The 22,012-nt window shown below is 38.3% G+C and overlaps 1 protein-coding gene across 1 annotated transcript in view; it reads right to left on the bottom strand.

The window, feature by feature from the left end:
• The window catches only part of TRAK2 (trafficking kinesin protein 2), a 63,603-nt gene extending 41,690 nt beyond the window's left edge, over positions 1 to 21,913 (bottom strand). The window contains exon 1 of the mRNA XM_082841803.1: positions 21,725 to 21,913. The gene's annotated coding sequence lies outside the window, so the exon portion shown is untranslated. The remainder of the gene's footprint in view (positions 1 to 21,724) is intronic.
• Between the last annotated feature and the right edge of the window lie 99 nt (positions 21,914 to 22,012).

Below are 22,012 nucleotides of genomic sequence, written 5' to 3' on the forward strand. Positions count from 1 at the left end.
GATGGTAAGAATGGAGTTTAGTGAGTATACAACAAGATTTGCAACATCCAGGCTTTCATGGATTTCCGTGGACAAGTAAAATTTCAAAAACTTCTGTGGTTATTGGCATAGGGTTGCTGTTTTTATACTTCATAAATGAAAAAAAAATGTATAAGGAAAAACACATAATAAACAACATTCCTTCCCAGAAAAGTTTATAATTTTATGTTGACATAAAAATTTTCCTATATTTGAATTCAGAAAATTTTTATAAATTTTTAAAATTCTATTTTATATAAACAATTATTTTCTTGAAACATGTTTGTCAACATAGCAATCTGTACTAGCCAGTGCAACATGAAGTAAAGCTCAAAAGTATTTGTTTAGGTACTTTGATTTTAATTCCAGTTGTCAAAAATTCATTTTCACATCCAAGATCAGTCTACTGTGTGCAATTAAATTCCTCCCCATGTGCTATCTTATTGTCCAAACTGCCATTCCCAAATTAACCACTGAAAGGGCAATGGAACAAAAGCGCATCAAACCAGTAAAGATTTGCCCACCCCCACCCAGTGAGGTTGGGAGGAGGTCATTATTGAGCCTACCAGAGTGGTTAAGAACATGGATTCTGACCTCCAGCTCTACTACTAGTTGCATGACCTTGAATAAGTTACTTAACCTTGTTTCTTCATTTGTAAAATGGGCTTAATATGGGGGTTTATGGGGTTACTATGGGGATTAAGTGAGTTATGAGAGGATAACAGTAGCACCTACCTCAGATGGTCACTGGGGAAATTACATGAGTTAATACATGTAAAGCTCTTAGAACAATACCTTAGAATACAGTAAATACTATGTAAATATTAGTTATTATTATTTCTACCACCACCAAATAGTACAATTTTATCATTATCATTATTATTATTGTACCTTACACAAACTTGGGTACACTGTAAACCCTACTGTTGACTGCTAATACAATCTGCTCGCAACCTAAGAAGTCACATTTACTTCCTGCCCTCTGATGAGTGATGTTAGTTTTGTGCCCTTAATCATTTTCTTTCTACCTCTGTGATTCATGAACAAACCGAAAGCTTGCAGAGTCAGAGTTCTAAATGTAGTAGAAACTAAACTTTGGCAAGCACAAGCAACACATATTCAGTGCATTTTCTAGTTTGTACACACTTATTCTTAGTAACTCCTTGAGTATCATCTACTTGCTATGCTGGATCTTTATTCACTCTTTTTAGGAACAACTTCACGGCTTTTTTTAATAAAACAGTCAACCAAGCATGCGTTATTTAACAAGAAGCCAGCCTTTGTAATTCTTGCACATTTAGGAAAAAATAAAGTAAACCAGCTAAGTGACTTATTTTAATAAGAATGAGACTTAAAAAGAACAAACAAAACATGTCACTGATATAAACATTGCTGGCAGAATACAACATGCTGATGACTTAGTTAGCCTAGCCATGGAAACTAAAATGGTCAACAGTGAGGGCCTAAATATAGGCCCTGTGCCTTAAAAAAAGCTTGCTACTTCCTTAAAACGGGATACTCTGGCCAAAACAGACTTATAGAAAAGGCTAAAACAATTCAGGACACTTCACTTTGACAAGAGTGCAGAGCCTAGAAATACAGTAAATACAATGATGTGACAAACATTTAAATTGGAAAGATATATTTAAAATTTTTATTGTACAAATAATACTTTGGGGATTAATTTAAAATACATGTTGGCTGCTCATCTGAATGCAGAAGTGGGAACAGTGCCAATCACCAACTCCAGCAGCAGCTCTTGTAGACAGTGTCAACATTCATCCAGACAAAAGATAAACTGTATAATTTAAAACATAAAATAAATGGACCACGTTTCCTATATTAAATAATAGATTTTCAACAAAGACAGAGACTCACTAATTTTTAATGTATCTGGCTACATCAAAGACAAAATTTACAAAAAATACACAATAATTTTAAAATTAGATACTGAACCACAAAAAAAAGAAGACTATACAATGGCTTCAGTGCTAAAAGCTGAAAAAAAGGGTGGCGGGGGTGTCACCCCCGAAATCCAACCTGGATAGTGAGAAGCAGATCTTACAAAGGCAGAGCCCACACACCAACACCAAGGCCAGCTTCATGGGCGAGCCACAGTACACTACATTCCGAAACAGTTACTCTACCAGCAACTGTAAAGTTCACCCTGAGGGGCTATTTGGTCCTAGCAAACATTTGATCCCTCTTTTTTTGTATCATTCAATTTAATGACCAGTAGGGTTTTCAGAATATAAACTACATGGAGGCAGCTCTACTTACAAGCAGGACAAATTCCAAAAGGCTGTTAAAGCCGTTAGTCTAAAAGAAATCCGTTAGTCTAAAAGTCCAAAACCATGAGTGAAATTTAGGTTTATGGTGTCTGTATTTCCTCCGAGCTGGTATGTTTTTGGCATTAAAAAAAATAAGTGTCCTGTTTTGTTTACAATGAACATTTACTGAGGCAGGCAACCCCTCCCTGCCACAATCTCCACCAACAGAAGGGAGGCAACCTCTGGCAGCTAGGGAATCCACACCAGAGTTTCACCTGCAGATTAGAAAAGGCCTTGAACCCATGGTGCATCTGTGGCTTTTGATAAGTTTCCACAGCACCACTTTCACTCACCACGCTCAGCCTTTAAGTTCTTGAACTACAACTTTAACCTGAATTTCAAACCTTTGACTAAATAGGCATCCCATTTTAGAGATGATCCTCTGCTGAAACCATTTCAGACATGCATATTTCTTCACCTTTGGCTGACTCTCAACTGCACAGGCATATCTTTTTTCACACATCCTGCGACTGTCCTTCGTAATCATTCTTATTGTCCAGACATATATTTAATATGTATAATTTCCTCACTTTCAATTTTTTACACTCTTTCTATTTTAGTGTTCATCCATCTATCACTAGTACTGCTTTCAGAGATAAAATGGGGGGCTTCCCTGGTGGCACAGTGGTTGAGAATCCGCCTGCCAATGCAGGGGACACGGGTTTGAGCCCCTGCATTGGGTCTTTGTTGCTGCGCATGGGCTTTCTCTAGTTGCGGCGAGCAGGGGCTACTCTTTGTTGCGGTGCGCGGGCTTCTCATCACGGTGGCTTCTCATGTTGCGGAGCACGGGCTCTAGGCACGCGGGCTTCAGTAGTTGCAGCACACGAGCTCAGTAGTTGTGGCTCGCAGGCTCTAGAGCGCAGGCTCAGTAGTTGTGGCACACGGGCTTAGTTGCTCCGTGGCATGTGGGATCTTCCCGGACCAGGGCTCGAACCCATGTCCTCTGCATTGGCAGGCGGATTCTTAACCACTGCTCCACCAGGGAAGCCCTGGAGGCATAATTTTAGATGTTGCTTGTGCTTGGCATTTGGTTTCAAGCCAAATACTAAAGAAGGTTTGAAGAAAAAATTAGTCTGCTGTCTTGTTTGCAAAGATACTGAATTTATATTCCAGTAATCCAGTCTGAACTATTGCAGTGGAAAGGGATACTGTTTCTCTATACTTCCTCAACAAACAGTAAATAGCAAGAGAATGGGTGACTGCTAATAAGTATCTGATTCATCAGGGTCTTCAAATCACTAGGAGCTAAAACTACCACAGCAACACTGAAGAAGGTTTTCTAGGCAAGGAACCATCCGTGAGCTGATGATTAATTTTACAGCAGCCACATTATACAACTGTGATTGTATATTCTATACTTTACCTTTTCTAAAATTAGGCAAATAATCCAAAAGAAAAAGAATACTGGCACTTTTTCACGAAAGCCAGGTCTAGTCATTACTAGAATCCTTATGTTTCATATTTTACATCTACATCCTCATCAAAGTGCAATGACAATTATTAAAATATGACCCCAATCACGAGGAAAACATTAAATCATGCTTTCATACCTACGCTTTAAGAAGTTAGGAAAGCAGGATTTAAAAGAAAATGTTAAAAGATAATATTTTATGGTGTTTAAATAATTAAGTTTTACCCGTCTGGAAAATTTACACACCCAGTGTGCTAGAGTAACAACTATGGCACCTAACAAAGGTTATCACTATCTTTGGATTTTATTTTCAAATTCTTGGAAGTATAGTATTAAACATGTTAATAGATATGCTTCCTTTTCCCATTTGGCATTTCAATGAGTTACACATATTGGTATTCAAAAGTTAAAGTTAGAAAAGTTAAATAGCACCTTTGTATTTGTAATGGACTATGAAATAACATATACCACATAACCCATTTATTTTCACAGACTTTTCATTAGTTATCCACATTCACCAATTGGTAATATTGAAACAATCTCTCTGTGCCTCAGTTTCCTCATTTATAAAATGGGAACAATAATAGTACCTATTTTATGTGGCTTAAATGAGTTAATACTTATAAAGCATATATAATAGTATTTTGTAAACAGTGAACATTACTTATGTGCTTAATATAATTTAAAAGTTAAATAGATAAGGATGTAGCATTATAAAATACAAACAACACCATTTCATGGTACCTGGTCATGGGACGCAGACTTAGAAGATACAGGATTCAGATCAGTTCCTACGCTTCCACATTGTCAACAGCTCTAGCTCTCAAAAAGAACATGCTTTTATAAAAAGCATGGCTCTATATCTCATCTGGAATTGCCACCTAACAATAATTCAGGAGTTCTAACAATTATTCTTACCTAAGGTAATCCTTTCTCGTCACTAACTGCTGGCCGTAGAGAAACTCTTACAAAAATTTATCCAAATAAAAAGCCCATAATGGGTATGCAGACTAGTGCAGCCGTTCAAAAGAACCATGGAAACTATGTTGTCAAATTAAGTACACACGTACCCTTTGATCCAGCAATTCTGCTCCCAGGTATATCTATCTCAAAGAAATTCTCACATCAGCCCATAAAGAGACAGGTGTGAGATTGTTTCCTGCATTGCTATTTGTGGTAGTAAGCTGAGGGCCTACTCCCTCTAGAGTAATAGGTAAAATGTGGATACATACCATGGAACAATACAGCACTAGAAGTACAGTGCTGAGTGAATTAAGCAGAAGCAAAAGGAGAGAGACACCATAATGCAATTTACATAAATTAAATTTTTTCTGTATTATGAATACATGAAAATGCTTGCCTTGCGGGGAGGAGAGTAGGGGAATTTGGAGCAAGGTATGGGGATAAAAGGGAAATTTTAAAAAAATCTATGAAGTCCTACTGTTCTTTTGGCAGGCTACTTATCGTATAATCATTGCAACTCTTCAATCCTTAATGTCTGAACATGTGCCTGGAGGTGAAAACATTTTCTGGAGACAGTGTATGCAGAACTAGCAATCTCTGCAATGTAAACTATGTGGGGCACAGTTCCTGACAATTTCTTAAAAGGCCATGTTGCTTTTATATTACTACCTAGCTGCTCTAAAGCAGTGTAATTAGATTTCAACTAAAGAAATGGTTAAAAAAAAATACAAGTGAGATTAAGCCTCAATGTTGACATCTTCAGGTGTTTGGTTATCTGGTAAAAGTTTTGAAGAGAAAAATGTTTAAAGTTCAAAGATGACAAGAGTTTAAAAGTGGTACATAATAAGTTACATTCCTTAAACAAACCTATTTATCATCTGATGAAAATCAGCCACAAGTGACACTGAAATTTCCATTCTGTTTCTCTCTTTTTCTTTAAAACACACAAACACAACACACACATATGCGTGTGTGCACCTTTGTCTTTCATTATAAATAAAATCATATGTTCATTCAAAAAAAATTCAGGCAGTAGATAAATATGGGCAATCAAATAAAAGCTCCTTGTAATCTTTTACCATCATTCACTGGGAGATAGACTGTTGATATGCGTTTAGTAGCCTACTCATTTATCTTTCCATGCCAACATATTGTCAATCTACGCCATCTTTTTAATGTAACTCACTTAGTAATGAATTACACAGTATTCAGAATATACAATAATATAACCACCAATTTTTTCCATCAGTGACTTTCTAACAATTGCTCATCCACTTAAAACTCAAGAATCTAAACTTTTTTGTAAAAAGCTGGGTAGTATGTAAGCCTTCAGTCATCTATTATCTTTGTTGTTGTTATTGTTTTTAATCCTTTAAAAATGGAAAAACCATTCTTAGCTTATAGAACTGGCTAGATTTGGCCCACTGGCTATAGTTTGCTGACCTCTGGTCTATACCTTAAATCACAGTATTTTTGCACCACAGAAGAAAACAATGACACAAAACTCTTAAAGAAAATGCAACAAGTAACTGAATAAGTATAATAGTATCAACATCATATTTTCAAAATTCGACTTCTAGACAGGAATTCCAACTTTTGCATGATTTCCCAGTGACAGTGAGTATCAAAAAAGATAGTAGAGGGCTTCCCTGGTGGTGCAGTGGTTGAGAGTCCGCCTGCCGATGCAGGGGACACGGGTTCGTGCCCTGGTCTGGGAAGATCCCACATGCTGCGGAGTGGCTGGGCCTGTGAGCCACGGCCGCTGAGCCTGCGCGTCCAGAGCCTGTGCTCCGCAACGAGAGAGGCCACAACAGTGAGAGGCCCGCGTACCGCAAAAAAAAAAAAAAAAAAAAAAGATAGTAGATATATAAAAATCCTAAAACCAGCATAGGCTACTAGTTATACATCTCTAGTTTTATCCCTTTTTCCCATAACCCATTTTTTTCAAACTTGTTTCAGTAAAAGATCATGATTGGCTTAGAAATGTGAAATCCATGGCAAATTATTATTTGGCAGTCAAAAATAATTTAGTGACGTCATATGTAGTTTAGTCAAAGAAAATCGGATAGAAAGTAGCTCAAAATTACTAAATGCAAACCTCAGAAGGGTAGTCTTCTTGCACACATTCACAAAATAGTCTTGGTTTAGTTCTCTAAGAGAAAGATCAACTCCATACTTGAACTCTATCTGCAATTCTGTATCCTTTTAAGAGGGCACTATCTTCTCTGAACCACCTGGCAAAAGAGCTACATAATGTTATATAGTATAATCAATTCTAACACTGCAAAAGCTTTTTCAGCATAGGGTTTTCTTATAACTTCTTTAAAGAATGGAGACTGCGTTTAGTGTGAATTACTGAAATTTTTGAAAGTTTGGTAAATGGAGAAAATAAGTTACTTTAAGGGTTATTATTATCAAATTAAACCTAACAAGGCACACATTTCATCATTTTAACATCAACAGTGGAGCTCCTCTTAGGAAAGAAATGCTTTTTGTTCAGGAAAATACATGGAAAAGGCACTTAGGGTGGAAGGTAAGGCCTTGCAGCATCAAAGGAAGGCAAAGATGCTCTGCATAAGACTAGGGAAACAATTGTTTGTTTTTTCCCCTCTGGAGAGGGAGAGAGAAGGCAAGGGGAAGAAATCCCATCCAGATGGCAGTAACTCAGAGGCCACAGAACACTAGGAATTTGCAGAAGTCTTAGGGAGGGTTTTTGGCTTCTCCATAACATGAAACTGAAGGTTCAAGCCAACTGTTTAGTTCTTAAAGGGTCGGTCTGGATACTCAGATGACATTTAGGTATAGACATGTTAAAATAGTCACAAGAGTGGTTGCTATCAGGAATTTATATTCCAGGATATTAATAAAGTCATCATAGCTATATTTTAAATCTTTTTTTAAACATAGAAAATTATGTCCTTTTGACTAAAGTAATGATTAAAAAAAGAAAAAAAAAACAATTATAGGTCTTCAAAAATGGATAATGCAGAGGAAATGGCATTATAAAGTTTGTGGATTTCCTATTCTCTTAACCAAAAATGGGGGGAAACATCTCGAGCAGAGGCATTTTACATAATAGATTATGTGGGTACTAAAATATGTACTATACTTCTAGAACCAAATAAATCCTTCCACAACAAATCAGAAAGCATTTTCTTTCAACGTTAACTGGTAAAATTTAGGTAGTAGAGTAAATCAAAAGACACCATCACCTGAAAACCTACAAACACTTCACAGAAGGTTAAGAAATAAACCAAACAGATATAATCATGCTGGCAGACTTAAGAATACTTCTGTATAATCTGCTCTTCCAGACTTAGCTTCATATCAAATAGCCAAGAAGATGCCCTGAAACAGCACTTTCACAGAGCAGTAAGGTAAATTCAAATTTTAAAAACAGAAATTCAAGAAGAAGTTCAAAATCCACGTCCTCATTTTTTAAAAAAATTTTTATTGGAGTATAGTTGATTTACAATGTTGTGTTAGTTTCAGGTGTACAGCAAAGTGAATCTGTTATACACATACATATAGCCTCTCTTTTTTAGATTCTTCTGTGTCCTCATTTCTGTCTCCTCTAACAATCAAACATAAACTTGCTTTTGGTGGCTTAAGGTGATCCTAAAGCCTTCAGTTATTTTAAAATTAAAATACTTAAAGCCTTTAGAAGTAAAAGTTTCCAAAAGCTGCCAAAAGAAAAACTGTAGGCAAGATAGCTCTTCAGATCAATGAAGTAATCAGTGGCACCAGGATATGCAATCTTATATGACCAGGAACAGGGTGCAACCTAAAATGGGGGTGAGTGATGGTCAGGATAGAATATTTATTATAAACATATTTATAAACATATATAATTCTCAAATGATTCTAGAATTCTGCATATCTAAGACATATAACCATGTTAGTAATATAATTCTACTAGGCAAGAGACATTCAAATTATATTATGGTTTAGACACAAAACTCACTGTTTTCTGAATCAGTTGTCACAGTCAACTCCAGGACTTCAAGATAAGGTTATCTTTTGAGGGAGAACTGACATGTAGTGGATGATTTTGGTTTGCCAATGAAATTCAGGAATCAATCAATCTGTTACTTGTTCTGAGCTGCTAAAAATAATAAGTGGACTATAGATCAAAATAAATCCTTATTCCAAAAAATTAAGTCCACCTATATCTCAATACCTTGCAAATGCCAGGCATTCAATAAACATCTGTTAAATGAATGAATCAATCTGTAGTCAAGTTACATCCTTACAATCTGCAGTAGGGAGAAAATGGAGCCACATGAGAAACAGAAGACAGTTAGAACATCTGAAAACTGAAGGCTTTCTTAACCCAATTTACAAAGATCTGCATAGGCCTCCCATGGGTTTCAGTAAGAAATGTGAGCATACAAGCAGGGCTATATCAGTTAAGCCCATCAGTTACATTGAAGTTGAAAACATCCCCTAGAAACGGGTTTGACAACAGTGTGGCAAAAAACCAGAAAACGTTTAATACTTGTATCCCCCGCTTTTTGAAAGTTGACTTTATGCCACTTTGCTTTTATGAAAGACCTACATTAGTACCTGTTTCCTCTAACTAAAAAAATGAAAAAAAGACATTTGTTTTGCAGAGAAGTGTTATAGAGGCAGTGGTCACCCTGAGCAGTGAGAGGGGCACCACCAAGCTCCTTCCCAGGGAACTACACTCAGCATCTCAGCATCAAGCCTCTATAGCCTTGAACCGTGTCTGTGACCATCTGCGCTTTAGCCTGACTTATTTTGTGCAGCTGTTAGTAAGATGTGTCCTAAGGTAATTACTTCGCTTTATACCGGTTTCATAGGAATATGAAAGGTTTCATAGGAACGCTCTACTTTCTGATAGCAGGGGAGACTTGTACCCAATCCTCCCACCCCATACCCATTTTATTTTAGAAACATTGATAGTAAGATGTTTTCTCCTTAAAGTTAAGACATGGTAATGAGAAAGGTCCAACAGACTGCAATGGGAAGGGGGAAAAAGTCCTTAGATAGAATAGAATAAAAGGAAGTTGATGACTCAGGAGCATAACTATGACTAGCAATTACTGTATTATGGTGACTATGGCGATATGCTCCAGGATTATAAGCTTTTAAAGAGTTCTTTCTCCCTACGCTAAATGATCTCAAATTGCTAATTTTTTGGAGACTTAAGTCCACTTCTAATTTTCTTTTCTCTCTCACTGTGAGGCTATCAACCTTTGTTGCCAGTGTGCCTCTCCCTTTTCTAACCTGCTGTTGGCTGAGAAACCAGATTGTCAGAGAATCCAGAAGTTGTCTGCTTGAGACCGAACCCTAGGACCTGTTTTTTGACCCTTGGCTAGTTCCTCAAGTACCTTTTCTTTCATCCCTTCAGCACTAGGGATTCAGCTGGCTTGCTTCTCTTCCTTTGGCACTGTTACCAAGTGCCTTTCTCATCTGGTGTTCTTTTCTCTAGGCTGGCTATGAATATGCTCTGTCCTTTCTTTACTGCCTCCTAAGAAAAGTATAGGTCCTCGTCTCTTTCGTGAGAATTTTACTGTTAATCACTATAGAGAAATACAGTGGAAACACGGAGAAAATGGTTTAGGAAATCTTAAAATTTTTTATTGTGACTTTGCTCCTTAATAAGTATTTACTGACTCCCCTACTTGGATGCTCCCAGAAGACTGTATGCTCAATTTTTTCCTCACTACACTATGAGCTCCTTGAAAGAAGCTATCTTATTTTTGTATGCCCCAAACCTTAAAGCAACTGACATACAGTAGGCTCGCAATACATGCCCAACTATAAGCTTAATGATTAAAAATGTCAACACACTGAATTACAGAAGTAACTGAATGAACAAAATTGATCATTAATACACTTCAGTCCAGCATCAACTAAATGAATTGCCTTGAAGAACAAAATCAAGCTAAGATTGAATATTTGAAAGAAAGCACTGTATTTGCTTTATGGAAAACTCTGTATAGGAGTTTGTTGATAAAAGGGTGATATATCATTGTTATAGCTGTGACACAGTACCCACTTTTCTTGTAATAACTAAAGAGAATGAGTTGTCAGTTTTGTCAGAAAGCTAAACCTGAACCTTTGGCTCACTGCTTAGTTTTATCATGTTTTCCACAAAGAGCATTTGCAGCTGTTTATGAATACATTTAAAATAAGCCCCATATCAAATAAGAAATGACCAAATATCTTCTTTAAGAAACTCACAATCAATAATATGTCTCATTTGTAATCTTTCAATTTTGTGACTAAACATAAAACAAAGTCACACTCAGCCATTTAGCCTAGTACTAGCTAAAAAGAGAATGGTTGAAAAGAAAATTTTTTTTTAGGTTGTTAAAGGCTTTAGGAACAGTAGTGCCACCTCAGAGACATTGTAGTTGGTTTCCAGTCTCCTCTTCCTTTCTGCCTTCAGACAGAGAGTGCTCTCTCTTAACCAACAAGCTTCCCTTTGTTTTGATTTATACCACTGGTCTGAATAACCCCAAAGCACCACGCAACATGCCTATGACTGAAAGCAATTAAGAGCTGAAAGCAGAGTTCTGGCACTTGGACCCCAAACATGTACTTACTTTACACAAGTGATGAATTTTTGAGAAAGCCATTTTCTAAGTTGACACAGATTTTAAATATAAAGTAGTTAAGTTCTCCTGAAAAGGTCACAAAACCATGTGGAGAGGGGCTGCTGAAAATTCTTCACCCATGGGCGTCACCCCATAGACATGCCCTCCATCATCCTCTTCAATGGCCTTCTTTTCTGAGACAATTCCATACCACACCTTTCTCACTCTTCTCTGAACCCCTATCTGTCCTCCATCTCTCTTTCTCTCATTCCTCCCACCAATAAACCCACATAATCTATAGCTAGATTTCTCTCCAAACTCTGAGAATTAAGTACAAACATAATCTCAGTCATACACTTATTAACGGCAGTGGAAATTAGCAATCCTCTAAGAAGAGGAACTGCGTGGCTGGAAGACAGAAGGGGAAAAGAAACTTATTTTTCATCATTTCCTTCCAATTTTCCTACCATGTGTATATGTCCATCCAGTTAAAAAATAATGAAATGTATGTTATTTGTAAGTCTCTACTCCTGCCTTCTCGCAACTTTGCTCTACTGGTTATCCCTATACTCCACTAGCTTCACCCTCTTCCTTGGCCTATTATCATGTCCAAAGTCTTCTATTTTATTAAAAGCAGATAAAATAAAAGTTTAAAAATCTCCCTTCCCCAAGACTCTGGGTTCCCCTCTAGCTGCTTTCCTCAGCCAAGCTTCCTCACAGAGTATGACTCTCATGCCCTTCTCCTCACCTCTCATTCATCCTTCAACCTCACTGCGATCTGATTTTTCCTGAAACCACTTTCCCTTCAGTGACCAACAGTCCCTGCTAACCAATCCAATCATACCTTCTTAGTTGTTATCTTAGGTCATCTCTGGTTCAATATTACTGACCATTCCTTACTTCAACTTTCCTCCTGTGGCCTCCTGGAGCCTACATCTTACAATGAATGCTCTTTCTCAAATCCCTCCTTTGGATCACCCAGCTCCCTCCCCTTGATCCTTAAATGTTGTTGATGCCAGAGTTCCAGTTGTGACCATGTACTTGTTTTTAATGTACCTTTGTGCAAACCATTCACGACCACAGATTAACCACTTCTTTCGTGTTAATAACTCCCAATCAGGCTCTTTAGACCAGACTTCTTCCTGAGTTCCACTCAAATCTCTCACAGACTGATTATGATCCCTTGAACTGATCCACTGAACAGCAGATACCTCCTTTCTCTCACCTTGCCACATTCAATCCATTATCAAATCCTGCATAGTCTAATACCAATATATCTCAAACACACCCACTTCTCTTCATCCCCTCTTCTACCATCCTAATTCAAGCCATCATCATTTCTTAGAATATGAAAAACCTAACAGACTCCATGCTTAATCTCCTCTCTATTCTCCATAAGGCAACAAGAATAAAGTTTTTAAAACTAAACTCCTTTTAAAAAAATTCAAGGTGTTCATAATATACAGAATAAAATCCACACTTCTAATCAGTCTCCAAGGTTCAGCCCCGTCTGGCCCCTGACTACTTCTCCTCCCTCATCTTGCACCACTCTCCTCTTTGCTCATACTCAGTCACAGGCCTCCTGTCATTTCTTTCCGCTTCCTCATCATACTCTCTCCTATCCTGGGCCTTTGCAACTGTTCACTGTACCCAGAATACTCTCCCCTCTTGTTCTTTATATGGAACTACTTCTCACCCCTCAGGTCTCAGCTGAAAAGTCACCCTCTGGGAGACGTTACCAGTCCACCTGGTCTGAAGTAGCCTCCCCTACCACCTTTATTTTCTAACTTAGCATCTAATGTTTCTTTCCCAACATATATTACAATTTACTTCCTGGAAGTCCTCTTCCAGACAGGAAGGGGGAAAGTGCTATCTTCTCCCTTTCCACCTCCTTGCTGATCAGAATGGAAATACAATGGCAGGAGCTCAAGCAACTCAATAAATATTTGTTGTTGAAATGAACTATTAACTGAACTGGTGGGTGAATTCTTTCACCATTAACATGTATAACTATCAACTCCATTGTTAAACAACATAGTCATAGACACTCTTAAATTAGACCCTATTTTATTTGAACTATTCCTTCCTTCTTCATGACTTGTCAGAAACCTTTCTAAAAAGAAAGAACTCACAGTTTGGCAAAATGACAGAGATATATGGATAAGCTTCAAAGATCTCAATGATCTTTACAACATGAATTAGTTCTACTTCTATACCACAGGTAGACTTTGTGTGCTCATTTTCTAGCATGAATAAACCATAATACAGGGTGCAGTTAATCAGAACGTCCCAAGGTTACATGAGTCAGCAGTAAAGCTAGCAATAAAGTGAGAGCATTACATATTAAGAAGTCAGTTATAAAAGAAATTACTTTTTTAAATTAAATTAATTTTTTATACAGCATGTTCTTATGAGTTACCTATTTTATACATATTAGTGTATATATGTCAATCCCAATCTCCCAGTTCATCCCACCACACCCCCCCAAAAGAAATTTCAATAAATGATTTCAATTAACAACCGGTCAACTAGCTGCTTACAGGACAGCTTTCAATAAATGCCTCTTGAATTAAACTAAAAGTACTGGAAAGGGATAAAAAGTAATATACAACAGTCTCTGTCTTAAGGGAAGATGAATATCTAAGAAATCTAAAATCTGATGGGGAAAGTTCCAATGATCTCCATGATCTAGATTAGATCTAAGATCTAATGATCAAAGAACTGTAAGAATTTAAGAGAATACCACCAGATAAGAAATAAGTAACTAATGAGTATTAGAACAGAACTGTTGTATAGATAGTCAGTGGGGGGAGAGTTCTTTTCTAGCTGAAGTAGCCTGGCTTCACACAGGAGTAAGATTTAATACAGGGCTCCTCAAGGATGGAAAGATTTCAATAGTGAGAATGGGGGTATCCAGTAGGTAAAGGACATAGAAAGAAAAAGAGGCCCCAAAGCAAACAGCAGGCAGAACCAATTTGGCAGCAGTGTACAGACAAACTTAAGTGGGAATGATTATGGGGAAGATACTTGGAGCTTTAAATTTGGCTAGTTAAGATTAGGAAGTCTGCCCGAATAGCCAAAGCAACCCTGAGAAAGAAAAACAGAGTTGGAGGAATCAGGCGCTCCGACTTCAAACGATACCACAAAGCTACAGTAATCAAGACAGTATGGTACTGGCACAAAAACAGAAATATAGATCAATGGTACAGGATAGAATTCCCAGAGATAAACACACGCACATATGGGCACCTAATTTACAATCAAGGAGGCAAGAACATACAATGGAGAAAAGACAGCCTCTTCAATAAGTGATGCTGGGAAAACTGGACAGCTACAGGTAAAAGAATGAAACTAGAACATTATCTAACACCATAAACAAAAATAAAATCCAAATGAATTAAAGATTTAAATGTAAGACCACACACACTATAAAACTCTTAGAGGAAAATATAGGAAAAACACTCTTGGACATAAACGACAGCAAGATCTTTTTTGACCCACCTCCTAGAGTAATGGAAATAAAAACAAAAATAAACAAATGGGACTTAATGAAACTTAAAAGCATTTGCACAGCAAAGGAAACCATAAACAAGACAAAAAGACAACCCTCAGAATGGGAGAAAGTATTTGCAAATGAAACAACAGACAAAGGATTAACCTCCAAAATATACAAACAGCTCATGGAGCTCAATATCAAAAAAACAAACAATCCAGTTAAAACATGGGCAAAAGACGTAAATAGACATTTCACCAAGGAAGACATACAGATGGCCAAGAGGCACATGAAAAGATGCTCAACATCATTAATCACTAGAGAAATGCAAATCAAAACTACAATGAGGTATCACCTCACACCAGTCAGAATGGCTATTATCAAAAAATCTAGAAACAATAAATGCTGGAAAGGGTGTGGTGAAAAGGGAACCCTCCTGCACTGCTGGTAGGAATGTATATTGATACAACCACTATGGAAAACAGCATGGAGGTTCCTTAAAAAACTAAAAATAGAACTACCATATGACCCAGCAATCCCACTACTGGGCACGTACCCTGAGAAAATCATAATTCAGAAAGAGACATGCACCACAATGTTCATTGCAGCACTATTTACAATAGCCAGGACATGGAACCAACCTAAATGTCCACTGACAAATGAATGGATAAAGATGTAGCACATATATACAATGGAATATTACTTAGCCATAAAAAGAAACGAAATTGAGTTATTTGTAGTGAGGTGGCTGGACCTAGAGTCTGTCATACAGAGTGAAGTAGGTCAGAAAGAGAAAAACAAATACTGTATGCTAACGCATATATATGGAATCTTAAAAAAAAAAAAGGTATTGATGAATCTAGTTGCAGGGCAGGAATAAAGAAGTAGACATAGAAAATGGACTTGAGGACATGGGGTGGGAGGGCGAAGCCGAGGTGAAGTGAGAGTAGCATCGACGTGTACATATATACGCTACCGAATGTAAAATAGTTGGCTGGTGGGAAACAGCAGCATAGCACAGGGTGATTGGCTTGGTGCTTTGCGATGACCTAGAGGGGTGGGGTAGGGAGGAAGGGAGGGAGGCTCAAGAGGGAGGGGATATGGGGACATGTGTATGTTTATGGCTGATTCGCTTTGTTGTGCAACAGAAACTAACACAGTATTGTGAAGCAATTATACACCAATAAAGATCTATTAAAAAAGAAGAAAAAAAGGATCAGGAAGTCTGAACTTGATTACACAGGGTACAAGTTCCTTCCTTTCTTTGTTTTCTTTTTTTAATAAATTTATTTATTTATTTTATTTTTGGCTGACTTGGGTCTTCGTTACTGCATGCGGGCTTTCTCTAGTTGCAGCGAGCAGGGGCTACTCTTCATTGCAGTGCATGGGCTTCTCATTGTGGTGGCTTCTCTTGTTGTGGAGCACAGGCTCTAGGTGTGTGGGCTTCAGTAGTTGAGGCACGTGAGCTCCAGAGTGCAGGCTCAGTAGCTGTGGCGCCCGGGCTTAGCTGCTCCGTGGTATGAGGGATCTTCCCATACTAGGGCTTGAATCTGTGTCCCCTGCATTGGCAGGCAGATTCTTAACCACTGTGCCACCAGAGAAGCCCCTCTTTTTTTTTTTTTTTTCGATGAAAACTTTTTTTTTCCTACCATGAAACAATATTGTTTGGTCAGTTGGTCACAACTGGGTTCTAAGTCTTTTTTTTTTAATCTATTTTTTTATTGAAGTATAGTTCAATTACAATGTTGTGTTAATTACTCCTGTACAGCAAAGTGACTCAATTATACATATATGTACCTTCTTTTTCATATTCTTTTCCATTATGGTTTAACACAGAATAATGAATATAGTTCCCTGTTCTATTCAGTAGGACCTTGTTGTTTACCCATTCTGTATATACCAGTTTGCATCTGCTAACCCCAAACTCCCACTCCAACCCTCTCCCTCCTCCCTCCTCCTTGGCAACCACCAGTCTGTTCTCTATGTCCCCGATTCTGCTTCTGTTTAATAGGTAGGTTCATTTGTATCATTTAAATTCCACATATAAGTGAGATTATATGGTATTTGTCTTTCTCTTTCTGACTTACTTCACTTAGTATGATAATCTCCAGTTCCATCCATGTTGCTAAAAATGGCATTATTTCATTCTTTTTTATGGCTGAGTAATATTCCATTGTATATATGTACCACATCTTCTTTATCCATTCATCTGTCAATGGACATTTAGGTGGGTTCCATATCCTGGCTATTGTGAATAGTGCTGTTATGAACATAGGGGTGCATGTATCTTTTTGAATTATGGTTTTGTCCGGATATATACCCAGGAGTGGGATTGCTGGATGATATGGTAATTCTATTTTTAGTTTTCTGAGGAATCTCCATACTGTTTTCCACAGTGGCTGCACCAGCTGACATTCCCACCAACAGTGTAGGAGGGGGAACAAGTTTCTAAGTGGAAAGTGACATTTGAAAAATAAATCTGGAGTCAGAATACAGGACAAATTTCAGGAATGGAGAGATTAGAGACAGAAAAATAATTAAGAAATTTTACCACGTTATGCCTGAATTATTGTTAATAAAGGCATAAACTAGGTGAATAGAAACAGTAAGAGGGATGTGTGGAATTTGTGAGACAGTAAAATAGGACTTACGTGTTAAGTTGGGACTAGATGAACTTTATTGATCCTCTCCTAAAAGATAATTACTTCTAGTATACACCTCAATCATTTGGCTTAAAAACCTCAAAATTTTCCTTGTCCCTCACTCCCCTAAGAGTGCTCTTTCTCAGACATTTGCTGCCCCCCACCTACCATCCCCCAAACTGGCTTCTCCAACCACATAATATATTCCAGCCAAAGCAAAGGACTATATTTACTAGTTCCCTAGACAAACCAGGAAATTCCCAAACCAATGACTTTGTTCATGCTATGTTGTCTTTAATGTCCTCTCTCTGTTCTTCGTACTCAAAGTCTAGACATTCTTCACACCCCAGGTCAATGCCACTTTTCCCACCAAGCTCTCTCAGAGGCCCCAACTCAAAGTAAGTGTTGTCTCCCAATACTCTCCATTTTTCTCTGAAACACTTTTTTCAAAAAACCTTGCAATTGTTCCTTATCTCCTCTGGTAAACTATATACTCCCCATGGTAAACATAGCCAATTTATTTCTGTATTCCTTCCTTCTCTTTTCATAGGTATTTGAAGATCTTGATAAATAATATATGGCAACGGCACAGTATAATGGCTAAAAGCACAGACTCTGAAGACAGACTGTTTGAATCTGAATCTTAATACTGCCATTTATTAGCTACGTGACCATGGGCAAGTTACTTAATCTCTGTATGCTACAATATCTTTATGTATAAAATGGAGATAATAAGAGTAGATATTTCATAAAGTTGTCAGAGGACTTGGCTTAGAACAGTATAAGCATCATAAAAGTATCTATTAAATACAGTGGAAAAATACTGAATATTCTGTGATACGTGAGTAAAGCTTTATTTATCTATGGAAAGCAAAATGAAGCCAGTCTCTAGGTACTAAATAGGTATATACAAATTCTTCCTAAATCTTCTTATGTATTCCCTAAGGGTTAGCTGTGTCCTTTAAAGTCTTCCTTATGTTAACAATGGTTCTGTTGTAGTTTGACATTTCAATTTCTGAGAAAATATTTAGTTCAGCTTCCTGTGACAATAAGACACCTAACTGATCTTCTTGCCTCCAGTCTTACCCCCTTTAATCCATCCTCCCATGGCTCAAAGAGTATCTTTCTAAAATGCAGACCTAATGTTTTCCCACTGCTACAAACACCCTCCATTCCATCCCCGTTAGGATAAAGTTTAAAATCCTTAGAGTCTCATACAAATTCCTCCAAATATGGACCCTGCCTAGTCTCCAGTTTCATCTCTCAACACTTTTTACCATAAAACCTAATCACCCGGCCACATCTCAAAAGCTTTTTGTATGTCATTCCTTTTGCTAGAACATCTCTCCATTAGTTTGCTAGGGCCACCATAACAAAATACCACAGACTGGGTAGCTTAAACAACAGAAGTTTATTTTCTCACAGTTCTGGAGGCTAGAAGTCTAAGATCAACATGTCAGCAACACTGGTTTCTCGTGAGGCTTGCAGATGGCTGCCTTCTCAATGTGTCCTCACGTGGTTTTTTTTTTCCTATATGCACATGTCCCTGGTGTCTTTTTGTGTCCAAAGTTCCTATTCTTATAAGGTTACCAGTCAGAATGAATTATAACACACCTTAAAGGTCTCATTTTAACTTAATTACCTCTTTAAAGGCCCCATCTCCAAATACAGTCACATTCTGAGGTTATGGGGGCTAGGACTTCAACTTACAAATTTTGGAGAAACACAATTCAGCCCACAACAACCCCTTCTCCTTTTCTTTAGCCAGGCTAATTCCCATTTGTTTTTCCAAGACTGGCCCAAGCCTTCCCATCCAGGCAGATTTCACTGCCCTGTCTCTGTGTTCCCATAGTACTTCTGCATGCTGCTCTCTGTATGCTGCTATCCCATTAACACACTATCCCAGTTGTCTCTTCCTTCTTCAGACTGTATTCCTTAAAAGCAGAGACTAAATCTCTAGCACTTAGCACAGTGTCTGTTCCACTGAAGGTATTTACTAAGGATTTGATTATTTAGGGAAAGTAGAAGAACATGGACTTTGAAGAAAGGCAAGCGTGAGTTCAAATCCTGGCTATACCATTTACTTATCTTGTGGCTTTCGACAAGTCACTAAATGCTGACCTTCCATTCTACCTAAGGCAGTTATAAAGATAAATGACTTAATTATAATAAAAGCATCCAGTTGTAGGGTTGGTACATAGTAGGTGCTCAATAAATGTTAGAGTACAGATTCTGGGATTGCCTGGGTTTGACACCCAATTCCACCACTTGGTAGCTGAATGACCTTGGGTATGTTAACTTATCCTCTGCTTCAGTTGCTTATCTATTAAGAACATCTCACACTGCTACTGTGAGGATAAATTAATATAGGTAAAATATTTAGACGGGTATCTAACACTTATAAGTACTATACAAATGTTTCTTATTATATGATCACTGCAGATCTGAACTAATATGACTGGAAATCATGAATAATTTAGTTCATTCAATTATGAAGTTATTTTAAATGTGAATATTACTTTAATGCCTCAGATTTCTTACCACTAAACAGGATAGTAACTAAAGAGGTTCAAAAACTGGTACGGATGATATAAACAAAGATCAAAATAAACATGAAATAATATCATCTGCCTCATTCCTTATATTAGTGTTTAAACATACTTTGGGTATTGAAGTAAAAAATCTTAAGAAACAAGTTTTTCTAGTCTTTGCGACTACAGATGTTAACCATTTGCAGTAGAGAATAACACTCTTTGGCTCATATTTTCAATTTCAGAACCACTAAACCTTTGAACTGGAAAGACCTTTGAGATGAAAGACCAGTCCTATCATGGCTTACATTAAGTAAACAGGTGGATTTGTAACGGGCTTTCAGGGTCTTAATAAGCAGCTCTATGGAGGACGGGAATTACAAGCAGAGAGAATAACTGGTTCAAAAGTACTAAAGCAGGGTTCATAACTTATTCTAAATGTCCAAGGTATGTAGTAGGAACCAGTATTAGGAAATAACGCTGGAAAATGCCTTTGAATCATCCAAACTTTAAGGTCAGTAATTTCTGAAGTAGGTACCTGACCTGTAACTTTGAAGTAAGGCAGATCTAGGTATGAATCTCCACTTGTTACATAAGCAAAGCTGAGCCTCAGATTATGCAACAGGGTTATTATAGTGATTAAGTGATCAAATGTACATACAGCTCATAACTGAGATGCCTGGCTGATTGAAAGTACTCAAATTTTTGTCTTTCTGACCCCCGTCACCATACGAATAAAAATCTGCAAAATAATAAAACACTGTCTTTCATACAGTATGTGTTTGCTGAATGTCTGAGACTTGTTGAACATTACTTAATTTTAAAAACAGAAAGCTGGAATAACTGCTGAAATGATCAAGTGTCTTCATCCCTGCCCTTTCTCCCACCAAATGTCCTTCACAATTTCTTCGCAAGTGTCACTGCACCACCATTAACATGCTATTAACATGCTGTAGCTTCCAATTCTACAGCAAAGATTTGAAGGTCAGGAAAAAATAATCATTGAAATAGATAAAACAAAACTAAACTAAACAAAACTGGAAGAGTCCATTTCATTTTATTCCTATGGTCCATTCTAGCTTGATGAATTTCCAGTGAAAAGTTAGTTTCTGACGCAGAAACTGCAGGTTTAAATAAAAGGTTCGTGGGCAAGTAACTGAATTCACCGCTATTATAATGACCCAGAAATCTTTTAAGTGTTTAGGAGACTATCTTTACTCTGGTTCTAAAAGGACATCTGCCAATATCCATTATTTACACTTGAAACTAAAGGCAACCGTCTTTCTTTTAAAAGACGTGCGGTGTCTGGCTCAAAATCAATCGCAAGAAAAGCCCAACTCAACACTGAAAGAGCTCTTTCCAATACCCTCTCGTCTCGCTCACATCACAGATGGCGACCAAGGCTTAAGGTTTAACGTCCAGACACTAAAGCCGCTTATCGCTCAAGGATGGGGCACCAGGTGGGTGCTGTCCGGCAGAGGATGGGATGCTGCCAATCCTGAGAGGTGCAGCTGGGGTGCACCCCGAGGCCGGAGCCCAACGCCCAACACTTCGCACTTACACTTGGGAAACCACCCGCTTCCCACCGCGGTGGGGCGGGGTGGGGGGGGACGGACCCGGAGAGGACCCAGTCCTCCGGTACTCAGCTCAGGCTCCGGTGTCCGCGCGTGACCTCCGAAGACCGGGAGGAGCGCGGGGTGGGGAGGTTCCTTTGCCTTCAAGGGAGGATGGCAAGGGCAAGCTCGAGTCGTGCGCGGGAAGGTTACTCACAGGAATGGTCCGGCGTCCTCCGTCCTTCGCACGCGCTTGCTCAGGGAGAAGCCTCTAAAACGGCAGCAGCCTGAGAGGAGCAGCAGAAGCGGCCGCCGCTGCCAGTAACCGCCCGGGCGTGGCAGGAACGGACTGGCGATTTCACAACATCATCATTCGGCGACTTCGGTTTTGCAGCTACTCCAGGTCAATGACAGCCCCCACACATTTGGGGAAGAGAGGAGGAAACCCATTCTCCCAGCAGCCTGCACGGCACCAGCGCACGACCTGCTGGGGATTGTAGTTTCC

This window comes from Leucopleurus acutus (genome assembly GCF_964270905.1).
Source record: "Leucopleurus acutus genome assembly, chromosome: 6".
Taxonomy (NCBI): Eukaryota; Metazoa; Chordata; class Mammalia; order Artiodactyla; family Delphinidae; genus Leucopleurus; species Leucopleurus acutus.